The 12709-nt window shown below is 39.5% G+C and overlaps 2 long non-coding RNA genes across 2 annotated transcripts; both read right to left on the minus strand.

Moving 5' to 3' along the window:
* Positions 1-9561: 9561 nt before the first annotated feature.
* Positions 9562-10886, minus strand: LOC109199165 (uncharacterized). The gene is made up of 3 exons (XR_002059634.2): positions 10729-10886; positions 10282-10368; positions 9562-9902 (listed from the first exon to the last, which is right to left on the minus strand). It is a non-coding gene; the product is annotated as an uncharacterized LOC109199165 (long non-coding RNA).
* Positions 10887-11464: 578 nt separating this feature from the next.
* On the minus strand, positions 11465-12361 carry LOC112845743 (uncharacterized). The gene is made up of 2 exons (XR_003218611.1): positions 12254-12361; positions 11465-11543 (listed from the first exon to the last, which is right to left on the minus strand). It is a non-coding gene; the product is annotated as an uncharacterized LOC112845743 (long non-coding RNA).
* Positions 12362-12709: the final 348 nt, after the last annotated feature.

Consider the following 12709-nt stretch of genomic DNA (forward strand, 5'->3'; position numbering starts at 1 on the left):
GCGGAAATGTAGTTTTTTTTTTACCATCAGGGGCTTATGAGCCTATACTTGTGTTTTTAAAAGTTATGTTTGACTTTATGACTTTCTGTGTCGTTTCTGGGATGCCTAGGACTCATATTGCACTGCTGGAAATAGTTTATTTTGATGCATATGCTGTTTTTTTTTTTTCGCAAATTTGCATTTAATATTTATTTTCGATTTTCCTGCAGTATATGAAAATTGGGTATGTCAAAATAAAACTATGAAGACACTTAAAATAAATTTCCTGTGGTGGGAAACTAGTTTGTGCAACTTTTGTATTACAGTTTTGAGGATAAGCCTCTTAAATTTCTCTAACTAGAAATATATGTTAAAAAAACAAAAACGATTTTCAATTTTTTAGTTTATTGCACTTTTTTGCAATTTATGTACTTACTATGCACTTAATGCATACATATTATTAAAATTTGGTTATAATGGTTGTATTGATGTATATCAACTTGCATGCTCCCAAAATGGCACTACAGCATGTAAAAAATATAATATAAAGCTCTGGCGGACTTGGTTCTATGGTAGGTCTTAAAGGTTATCCAGGTAAGGAAATCCTATAACGTTTGTTCTCTTAAATTCAAGCCACAGAGATGTGGTGTTTAAACAATGCATCTCAAATGTTCTGATACTCCTGATGCATACGGGATCCCTACAGGCTTTCGAGAAGGCAGCTGTCCTTCTCTCCTGGATCGGCTGAGCTTTCTTTAGGTGCCTTCCCAGCTTTGACAAAGTCCAGCTGGAGTAACCACATTTACTCAGGGCATTCTTGATGTGATGTTCTTCTGCTTCTCTGGCCGCTGTGTCTGTAGGATGGTGTTCGCTCTCTGTTGTAGCATCCTGATGACAACCAGTTTATGCTCCATTGGATGATGAGAGTCAAACCTTAAATACTGATCCGTATGCGTAGGTTTACGGTACACATCAGCTTTTAGATGTCCCCCATTACTGATGGAAATGTCACAATCTAAGAAGGCTACCCTTCCACTTCAGACAGTCTATCACCCTCTTCCTGTAACCATTTCCTGGGTCTTGTTCAGGGCTCATAAGTTTTTCGTCACTGAGCAGTGACGAAATGTTCTCATGATATGGTTTAGCAAAACTGTGCACCTACCTTTGTCTGCCTAAAGGATGATAATGTGATGGGAGTGCCTTCCTCTCCTCCATGCTGATGTTGGATGCTGGGGGCTTTGCGTTGCTGAGACAGACCGAAACGTCTGCCCGTAGTTGCTCTGCTTCCACGTCTGCAATATTGTTCTTTCAAATTGCTCTTGCTGTGGCTGTGATCAGTTCCACTAGCGGGATTTGTCTTGGCGTCACAGCAAAATTCAAACCTTAGCAAGGATGTTTTTCTCTGTTTGGGTGAGCTGTCTTTCAGACAATTCTTCACCCACTTGTCCACATCCTCGGTATGGCATCCTTCTCTCTTCTGACCACTGAGGACACTCTTTGTATTTTGCTGTGGTTTCCGACGCACAACAAGTCAAACTCTGTTGCCGGTTTTTAGACTTCTCGTGCTGTGCTAGACGATCCTTCTCGGTGAATTCAAACACCTTTTTAAGAGTATTGTCATCTAGAAGCATTGTAAGTCTCTGTTGGATCCACTCCTCTTCAGATTTTAACACGTCGATGGTAAAACTTGTTTGCCTCACCCGTTCATTAAGCAGCTTTTAGCAGACTTTTAGGAGTAATCCTGTCTTGTCGGCATCTGAGGCTGAATCTCAGGTGTTCCTGTAATCAGCCATCTTGCATGCTGTTTGATCATACTGACGTACTGATCTACTTACCTGGATGATTGAGCATGCATCAAGATGTTATACTTAGAAAGTGTTAGTACATTTGTGAACGCTACTCTTCAGTAGCGCTGGATGCTAAAAGAAGCAGTTGCCATCTTTCTGATGGTAAATGGCCTGCATTTGTATAGCGCTTTACTCAGTCCCTAAGGACCCCAAAGCGCTTTACACTACATTCAGTCATTCACCCATTCACACACACATTCACACACTGGCAATGGCAAGCTACATTGTAGCCACAGCTGCCCTGGGCGCACTGACAGAGGCGAGGCTGCCGGACACTGGCGCCACCGGGCCCTCTGACCACCACCAGTGAAGGTGAACCACATTGAAGTTCACCTGTTTAAACAAATCTACATTTTATTATTTCAGCAGTACATATGCAGCATTTTAGTGGCACATATAAACAGTACACAAAGTAAAAAGCTCTGTGAGTTTTCAGGTGAAATCCTTTTTTAATTCCTAAGCTCTTCTATCTGTTATGAGCTGCACAGTGTTATAAAAGATACACAGAACACAGCCAAGACACAACATACCTACATCTGTGATTTTCTAGCTTTTTGAACCAAAGAAAAAGCAATGCATAACAGAACAATCAGATCCTTTCACTATATGGGGTTAAGTGTTTTTTAAATTTATTTTGTCACCAATCTGCAGCTCTTTTTATTTAGAAATGTCCAAAGAAATTAAGTCTGCTGAAAAATACAGAGAATATGATCTGTAAAAATCAACATGCTTTTTTTTCAGTTCAGTCTTACATTCACTGACTTTAAAAAAATTGCAATTTTTGTCCCTTTACTTTGTTTGTTAAGTTGGAAATGAAATGGCACAAAATCCAATTTGAATTGAGCTGGAAAGAAAAGCTGAAGAAACTGCCACTTGGATGCTATGAAGATATACTGTAACTTTAATTAAAAACATGTTAAAATTACAAATAAAAAAACATGTATAAATACTGTAGTATACTACAAACTGCCCTTTATTTTCTAAAAAACTAATGCCAGTACAAAATGATTTACTTAAAAAAAATTCAACCTTCTTTTGCTTGTTTTATGGTTAACTTAACATATCGGTTTTTTAAAAGGAGATGACAAACAACAGAGAGAAAAAATATGGAAGGAGTCAAGGGTGTTATCTTTGGCTGTTGTTTTATAAAGAAAGTAATAACTCTGGAGCCAAAGTGCTGAATCTGACGCCTCTAGAAGATAAATGAGAGACATCAGGCCCAAGCTCAGAGGCCTGGCCGCCACACAGTCGTACGGAAAGCTACAGATGTTGCTGTGCACAAAAAAGTGTGCAGCTGTGTATTTACTTTCATTTATGGACCTGTGAATGGGATGGAAATTATACAACTAAAATTCTGATTGGTTCCATTAATCTGTGGATAATATATAACTAGAATGTAACCATTTTGCATTTCAAATTTCTAACCTCTAAATCGGTTTATTAACTTTACTATGTCAAATTGATTGGATCCTGTTTTAACTGCAATTATGTTGCTATAGGCATTTCCCCACTTTGGCAACTTTCTTTAGCAAATTTAATTTAATATATTTGTGAAATGTGAAGGATTACATAAGGTGGAGTCAAAAACAGCTCAGCGAGGCCATTTTCATGCGTGATGAGGGTGTGAGGAGTTCAGTTCATGGTGAGCTGCAGCATTTCACATTTCATTTGCTTTATCGCTTCCTGTGCTCCGAAAGAATTTCCACATATCCTTCTGCCTGATGTCTAAGAAGAATTTGAATGAGAATGAAATAATCTGCTGTAAATTCAGCCAGGAGTTTACTCTTCAACGCACAACTATTTATGGAGATTTCTACAATAAAAAAATATCTCCATTATATGATATCGATGCAGGCAGTGTTTGTGTGGGAGTGGCTTAGGGCTGCAATCACAGACTGGATTCAGTGACATAGCCTGAAAAGTGAAAGTCTCAAACCTGCATTCTTTTTAATGGCCAGCAGGGGGTGAAATATAAGTCTACAAGCCTATTTGCAGATCTTAACCTCAGTGAACACTTTTTACCAGATTCACGGCTTCAGAGTATTTTTTTAATATAGTACAATCTTTATTTTTTCAATTGTAGTTTCATTGAGGATAAAATAGTAAAGCAGGGCCTGCCTTTGGATGTGGCTTCTTCTTCAGCATTGAGTTTCTCAGACAGATCCTCCATGCTTTTCATAACTAGTTTCAAAAACACAAAACAGTAATGCCACTGGCCACAATGCTCACTTTTATATACAATCCAATGGTCTACTTTCCAGATTAATTTATACAAATTTAGATTTTATGCAGAGTAAATAGAAAGTCAAAGATGCAAAGTGATGCAAATACGATATTTCAATATTTTAAGAACAGGTAAAAAAAAAAAAAAACCCATCATGCTTGGCAGTAAAAGCCTGTGTGCAGTACAAACTTACTGCTGCTTGTACAGACCTGCAGCTGAAAGATTTACCTTTGCTTAATGTAGAAACAACAACAAAAGAAGATGTCAGTTATTGGTTGTAACTGTATTTGTGAAAGATACAAAAGGCAAAACTTTGGTCTGAACACTGTATTGTTGAAACATTTATTGGCATAGTGATTTATCTAATGATTATTTGTTGTTGTTTCTTCTATAAAATATTAAAAAATACAAAATCCTGTCACACAGAAGTTTAAGAAGATAATGTGAAGAGTTTTTGTTAATGTACTGTTAGCTGAAAAACTATTTGACCTCTAATGTGTTTTATATCATTAATAGAATGAGCAACAATACAGATGTTTAATCGTTGTTGCATATATTAAAGTGATTATGAAAAAAAGCCCAGCAGCCCAGAGTTTTCATTGCCTTTCACTATTATGCAGACACGATGGAGGTATGTAATGTAATGCAGATGTCACATGTGATGATTTAATGTGATCAGCTAGCCAAAGAACACTGATACTGTATGCAGATGTAATCGATGACAGAAGGTATTATGTGGTGCATTCACAAGATTATGAGAAAACTTGACCTCTGACCTTGATCTTGAAGTCAAAGTAACTGTGATTTGAATTTGTGGAAAATTTTAGTAGACACACCCACAGCATCAAGTTCGACACCATACATCAACTCATTCACAAGTTATCACATTCACAATCTCGGCACTCAAGTTTGTGAATGTGATAACTTGTGAATGTGTTGATACACACAGCATCAGTTTGAAAATTAAAGTAACTTTTAAAGTGGCTGCATGACAAAGGATGACGTGTGCCGTTCCTTTTCTGGTACAATGACAGGTTTGAGTGGCAGGAAGGATGAAGACTCCCAGTTTGTAATTTCCCTTGTTTCCACCCACTCATTGCCAATCTTTATTTTCTCCTGCTTTCATCCATGTCATTAAATTTGTCATCTTTAATTTTCTTGGTGTTTAAATGTTGTTTTATCTCATTTGTTCACCTTTTTCTTATTTTCTGCCTTGTCCAATCCCTGTGTTCTCATGTTTTCTCTTTGTTATTTGTTTTCGTTGGGTCTTTTTAAATGTGCTTTTGTTTTGTTATAATTTTTTTCCACATGCATTTAGTTCTTGTTTCTCTTCGTATTTCTCATGTTTTTGAGATTTTCTTGTTGTATTTTGTTTTTTGTTTCATGCTGTTCTTTTGTGCATTTTTTTCCTCATTGTGTTTCCCCTCACAGAACCAAAACTGATTTCTAAAGAAATACATTTAGTATCAGCTTGAACACGAGCCTTTTATCATTTTAAGAAAACTTAACCTGTTACATTGACCTTGAGGTCGTTTGGATTACTGAAATTTAAATCACCTGAGATTGTTAATAGATAAACACGGTATCAGTTCCTACATCACCTCATTCACAAACTTGTCTATGCCACCATTATCAGCCTTTTAGGACTGAGGGGTAAAACTTGTTGGTTATATTAAATTTAGTACGAGCAGCTTTCATGTTTAACATTTAATAAGTTGAGTTTGTATATCATCACAATATGAGTAGGGCATAAATGTTTTATAAACATGTGTCCTGTTTCATTTACATTTCACTCTGTTTGCCACTTTATATGATTAACATGGAATAACCTAATGGAAAAGGCATATTGTTTTATTTCATGTTTATTTATTTAAAATGAAAGCAAAGATAACATGCAGAGGACTTCGTCCAATGAGGTCCAAGTCAAGGCGAAAAGTTAAGTCCACTGGTGATGAAAGCGTCGTGAAATCTGGAGGGACCTCCAGATTTCCACGCCTGCTGTGATGGATTCTTACAAGGGGTGAGATGGATATCAGAGTGCAGGAGCCAGGAAGAGATCAAGACCTGAAACACAAGGAGAGTGGAAAGAAAGCGTTGTGAAATCTGGAGGGAACTCCAGGTTTCCACGCCTGCTGTGATGGATTCTTACAAGCGGGTGAGATGGATATCAGAGTGCAGGAGCCCAGGAACAGATCCAAGACCTGAACATAAGGAGAGTGGAAAGAAAGCGTTGTGAAATCTGGAGGGAACCTTCAGGTTTCCAGCCTGCTGTGATGGATGCTTACAAGCGGGTAAGATGGATATCAGAGTGCAGGAGCCCAGGAACAGATCAAGACCTGAAACATAAGGAGAGTGGAAAGAAAGCGTTGTGAATCTGGAGGGAACCTTCAGGTTTCCACGCCTGCTGTGATGGATGCTTACAAGCGGGTAAGATGGATATCAGAGTGCAGGAGCCAGGAACAGATCCAAGACCTGAAACATAAGGAGAGTGGAAAGAAGCGTTGTGAAATCTGGAGGGAACCTTCAGGTTTCCACGCCTGCTGTGATGGATGCTTACAAGCGGGTGAGATGGATATCAGAGTGCAGGAGCCCAGGAAATCCAAGACCTGAACATAAGGAGAGTGGAAAGAAAGCGTTGTGAAATCTGGAGGCAACCTACAGGTTTCCACGCCTGCTGTGATGGATGCTTACAAGCGGGTGAGATGGATATCAGAGTGCAGGAGCCCAGGAACAGATCCAAGACCTGAACATAAGGAGAGTGGAAAGAAAGCGTTGTGAATCTGTAGGGAACCTACAGGTTTCCCGCCTGCTGTGATGGATGCTTACAAGGGGTGAGATGGATATCAGAGTGCAGGAGCCAGGAAGAGATCCAAGAATTGAAACACAAGGAGAGTGGAAAGAAGGTTGTGAATCTGGAGGGACTACAGGTTCCACGCCTGCTGTGATGGATGCTTACAAGCGGGTGAGATGGATATCAGAGTGCAGGAGCCCAGGAACAGGTCAAGAACTGAAACATAAGGAGTTTGGAAAGAAGCTTTGTGAAATCTGGAGGGAACCTCCAGGTTTCCACGCCTGCTGTGATGGATGTTACAAGCGGGTGAGATGGATTCAGAGTGCAGGAGCCCAGGAACAGATCCAAGACCTAAACACAAGGGGATTGGAAGAAAGCGTTGTGAAATCTGGAGGGAACCTTCAGTTTCCACGCCTGCTTGATGGATACTTACAGCGAGTGAGATGGATATCAGAGTGCAGGAGCCCAGGAACAGATCCAAGACCTGAAACATAAGAAGAGTGGAAGAAAGCGTTGTGAAATCTGGAGGGGAACCTTCAGGTTTCCACGCCTGCTGTGATGGATGCTTACAGCGGGTGAGATGGATATCAGAGTGCAGGAGCCCAGGAACAGGTCCAAGACCTGAAACATAAGGAGAGTGGAAGAAGCGTTGTGAATCTGGAGGGAACTCCAGGTTTCCACGCCTGCTGTGATGGATGCTTACAAGCGGGTGAGATGGATATCAGAGTGCAGGAGCCCCGGAAGAGATCCAAGAACTGAAACACAAGGAGAGTGGAAGAAAGCGTTGTGAAATCTGGAGGCAACCTACAGGTTTCCACGCCTGCTGTGATGGATGCTTACAAGCGGGTGAGATGGATATCAGAGTGCAGGAGCCCAGGGCCTGTTCTTCGTACCTCGCTTACTACATCCAAGATCAAATGACACATCCAAGATCAAATCATCGCGCTAACTTTGAGCTCGCTAATCCGGTTCTCCGAACACACCTGTTGTTGACGATTAGTATAGCTGGATGAAGTAATCTGAGATCACTGGGTGGTTAAAAGGGGTACGCATCGATAGTAGAAACATTGATCGGCACCCTGTGATTGGTCGGCGAAGATGTCGAAGGAGCGCGCACAGTATTTCACCGCAGCACAAGACTCTTGATTGAGGGATATCAGGGTTTCAGAGTTTAATTAAAACGCAGGGAACACTGCAAAGGCTGCAAAAGCAAGGAGAGAGGGCTGGCAGAAAGTTGCTGACAAATTAAACTCGTAAGTGATCCATGATATTATATTATACACATTATATGATATTACATCAATCTCTTTCACATTAGAGGCACAACAGGACCCTAGAACATGGGAACAAGTAAAAGTGAAATATAAAATATTCTACAGAATGGTATATTTATCACTTATATTGCTTTTAGTCTATGACAACAGACCCTGAAATAATCTGTTTGTTTGTTTATAACAGCACCAAGAAAAGGGCAGAGCAAATAAAGACAGGTGGTGGTCCTGCACCCCCTCGTCACACCCTCTTTGTACTGTGACATTTATTGACATTGTGGGTTTTTTTGTGTGTAGTTTGACATAACACTCCATCACTTTACCTGTTCCCATGCAAGGGGTGACTGAAGCATGCACAGTAAGTCGGGAGTAAGTATATACAGTACAGTAGTTATATATATATATATATAGAGAGAGAGAGAGAGACAGAGAGAGAGAGAGAGTGTGTAAGTAATATACCCTCACGGGAGAATCGATATCTCTCTATGAGCACACCGTCGCGCCGAGCTAAAGGATCCTGTCTATCCCGCAATATACGCTAAATTCTGTAAACTCTCCTATCAATCTTGCACCTTCCTTGCTCGCGTACAAGGACAGGACATGGCTGCGACAGACTTCCAATCCACCTTCGTTTTTAGCCGTGGTCTCTCATCTTGATTGCACGTACACTGTAAAAGAAATGTTGAGAAACTTAAAATTTCAAGGCAACATGATGCAAGAGATTTTTGAGTTTTTCTCAACTTTTGCAACTGTTGTTGACTCAACTAAGATTTACAAGTTCTGCAACTTGGATCTTCTTGTTCACCTAATTAGGATATCCTGGAAGTCTAACGAAGAAATTCTGGTTTCATGCCATGTATTTCTGCCTTCACCAACACAGATATTCTTGTTCAGTAATCATACATTCTTACTCCAGTGAGTTGAAATTTTACCTATATACAAGGAAATGTTGTGTTATTATACTTGAAAACACTTAATAAATAGATATAGAATAAAACAAAGCACAATTCATGTTATCTAAAAGCTATTTATTTTGTTCAACCAGTCTTTTCAGTACATTTCAGAATGTCATGGGTAGTAGGGTGATTTCTGTTAAAAAAAAAAAAAGAAAGAAAGAAAGAAATAACAAACAAACAAACGTGTTGCCAGTTTCTTTGGTGCTTGAGCACCCAGCAGAGACGTTAAATTCCAGGTCCAGAACCAAAAAAGAAAAGTGTCCAGCAACTTATAATTCATGCACACACCCCTGACCGTCTTGTAAAAGCTGAACATAACTATTGCACATTAATAGGGTAGTGCTACAACGATTGCCTATGCACCCAGACATTGCATTTTACACAGGCTTACTATGATGAACTATGGAAGTTAAAAGTTCTTAGAAATGTTACCATCAATGAAGAGGAAACTAACACTATAACAAATCTTTTAAAATACTACAAGACAAATTTTACCATATATTCTCAACAATACAGATTCATCTGACTAAAATTTACATTTCGAATAATGATTTATCCACTTCACCTTCATATTGTCCGACCAGGCCAAAATAAGATGGCCTGAATTGCTTCAAAGGTAAAACTCATCTGCTTTGGATAATCAATGTTGAGGGCATACAGAAGGCCAAAGAGGTGTGCCAGGGCAGTAGAGAGATCTGGAATGTTATGTAGCACAATGTCCCCTTCCAACACAACTGCATGTTCTCGCACAGACGTATCAGCATCGTCATCTTGTAGGATGGTGAGGATGGCAACTGATGCACCGTTCAACACTGGTTCCAAAATGTCAGTGTCCTGAAGAAAAGTAAAATATGAATTATTGAAAGCTAAGAAAAACTAAAGACAAAACAAATTTCTAAAGATTTTAACTTTAACCTCTATACCATGCTGGTCGTTTGACCCATGGAGGTTTTAAGAAGAAAAAGCTTATTTTCTTTTAATTAATGCCACCTTGTGAGTTTTGTACAAAAATATTTTCTGTTATGGAACAACCACTAACAATGCCCAGCTGCTGCTCAGCAGAAAAAAAGGAGTGAGAGTTATGACAACTGCAATCCCCACTATAAAATTATCTGGACTGCACTGAGAAAGTGTACATTTCCATTTTGGATAAACTCATCCTTTAAAACATCTCATAGCAATTAGTTTTACTTGCATTACTTTTTGTACTTACTAAGCACTTCAGGAAAACCTCTGTTGCATCTTCTCTTGAGGAAAATGGGCAGGCCTCTCAGTGCCCGTTGGACACAGTGTTGGATGTCTAAAGAGTGTTCAGTGGAAAACAAGAATTTCAATTAGTGAAGTAACATGGTGTACTATACACAATGCAAAATCAGAACTCTCATAGTAATGAAAGTAAAGCACAGGTCAGACCCAGCAACACGCAAAACGTACAACCCCCCCCCCAAAAAAACAACAACAACACCATGTTAACAATTTTACTTTCGTTTTACAAATTAAATAAAATACTGCCAAATAAGAACAAAGCAATGACTCATGACATTCATTTTACTGACATGTCCACTGATGTTTTATTTGAAGCCAACATCTTTTTCAGTTTCTGTTAAGAGAAAAGTATACTCTCTTCTGAAAATGTCAGATAAAGGAGCACTTCACTCACCTGTTCATCAAGTTTATCCAGGAGGTCTTCCATCTCCTCACCAAGAGCTCCCTTCTTAGACCAGTACAGTTTCAGCAGGCCAGGCACAACTTTGTCAAGGGATGCATTGAAGGTCCCCAGGAGGTCTTTGCTTGTGATCCGATGAAATTTTCAGATATCTAAACAATACATTCACCAAAATATTGTCATTTATTCAGCACAGAAAATTCCTGGGTAGCTGTCTTGGACAGTCTGCACCATGTTATATGCCTGACTGTGTCATCAACAGCAAAACCTACCTACTTCAAAAATCTCTCATGAATACGTCTTTTGCACAGGAATAAACACCTCCCACAAAACCAGTATCTATATGAAAATACATATTATGTTCTAAGTTGCACCAAAATCTGTGACCAATCAGATTCTGTGACCTGCCTTAGTATTCTTTCCCTAACAATCTCAGACTATAGAAGTCCTATTTCTAGCACACAAAGAAAAAAAATACATGCTAAGTCAAAATTATGAGATTGCCTTTCTGTTTCACAATTTCGATTAGCATGGGGACTCTTCTTGTACTGGCAGAAATGTTCAGGGTAAGGATTTCAATATAACACTGGCAAGGCCCTTGACTGGAGTGGTAGCACAAGATAAAAGTTGGCCAATGCATTACCCCAGCAAATACCGTACTGCTTCAATATAAGTATAAATCATGCCCAATTTGAATAATAATTAAATTATAAAAATTAGGACAGTCTTCCTCCTCAGAGGAAAACAGCGCAGGTCATCTCTCCTGGACCTCAGATACCATAGGCTGACACTCCACGACCTCTCTCCGCCTGAGAGAAAATGTTTGCAATAATGAAACATTTCAATATAATGTAGAAAAAAAACGAGAAAAAAAAGTTACGGATCGGACTCCCCGATCCTTACTGCGCATGTGCAAAGTCGGACGTACAGACGTCTACCCGTGGAATTGTACATAAATCAATACTCCACCAACAAAAGGCTCTCAAAACAATACAATACTTTCCACAGCTTTGAAGGATGGTCAGGTGTATCCTTCGTGGCCCACCCTATGCCAGAATTCATAGCGCGGCCCAGCCGATTCTAGTTTCAAACAATGGCGGCAGCCACTTAGTTTTAATATTACTCTTATTACTCTTTCTGGGTCACAAAGTAAACTTTTAAGGTTTTCAGGCGAAATGTAGCTGTGTAAATTTCAAATATCTGCTCAGTTTATTAAGACAACACATTTTTGCAAAAATGCTTCTACGTTTTCGGAGACGTCTGTTACCACCAGCTTCGATAGCTAGCTGGGGATTCAAGGCTCGCTAGAGCAGCGAGAACAGCGAACTCCTGGCATATCATTTTCAACCCCTGCGCGGTCCTTCGCTAGCTTAAACATGATATATAAGTCCCTTAGATGACTTAAATATGTTATTGTTTGGCTTTTTTTCAGTGCTTTACTCGTTCCACCCTCCTGGGTCCTCAGGAGGATGCAGCCTAGCGCTTGTAGAAATCCTAATAACAGATGTCGTTAGCTTACCTGCTAGGGCAAATGGCCGGCAGCTCCCGCACCTGTCCAAAAAATGGTCAAATAATACACTCCAACTTCAGACCAGGTAAAATCCGTAATGGTCGAAAAATTTAATTTCATCCAATTTTGGCCACGTTTGTTCAAAGTTTCTTAGCAGGTTTTCAGTTCAGAACACATCGACAAACCACTATCACACAGTCTGCCAGACTCGTTTGGTCTAGTTCAAACTTATTCAGACCACGAGTGTGCCAGTCACCTACGGGGTTTCCCACCGGTTCCCAACTCGACTCAAAAATCTACTCAAAAGTTTAATCTTTGTTATGCTCGCTAGAAAATCTTAGTTAGGACAACAATGGAAGAAATTTGTTGGCAGACAAGCTATTTTAGGTTGTAAATGGAAAGTTTATTTCTAAGTCAGTTTAATTGAAACTTTACTCAAATCAACAATTACTAGTTATCGTTTTT

Source organism: Oreochromis niloticus, unplaced genomic scaffold (assembly GCF_001858045.2).
Source record: "Oreochromis niloticus isolate F11D_XX unplaced genomic scaffold, O_niloticus_UMD_NMBU tig00008699_pilon, whole genome shotgun sequence".
NCBI lineage: Eukaryota > Metazoa > Chordata > Actinopteri > Cichliformes > Cichlidae > Oreochromis > Oreochromis niloticus.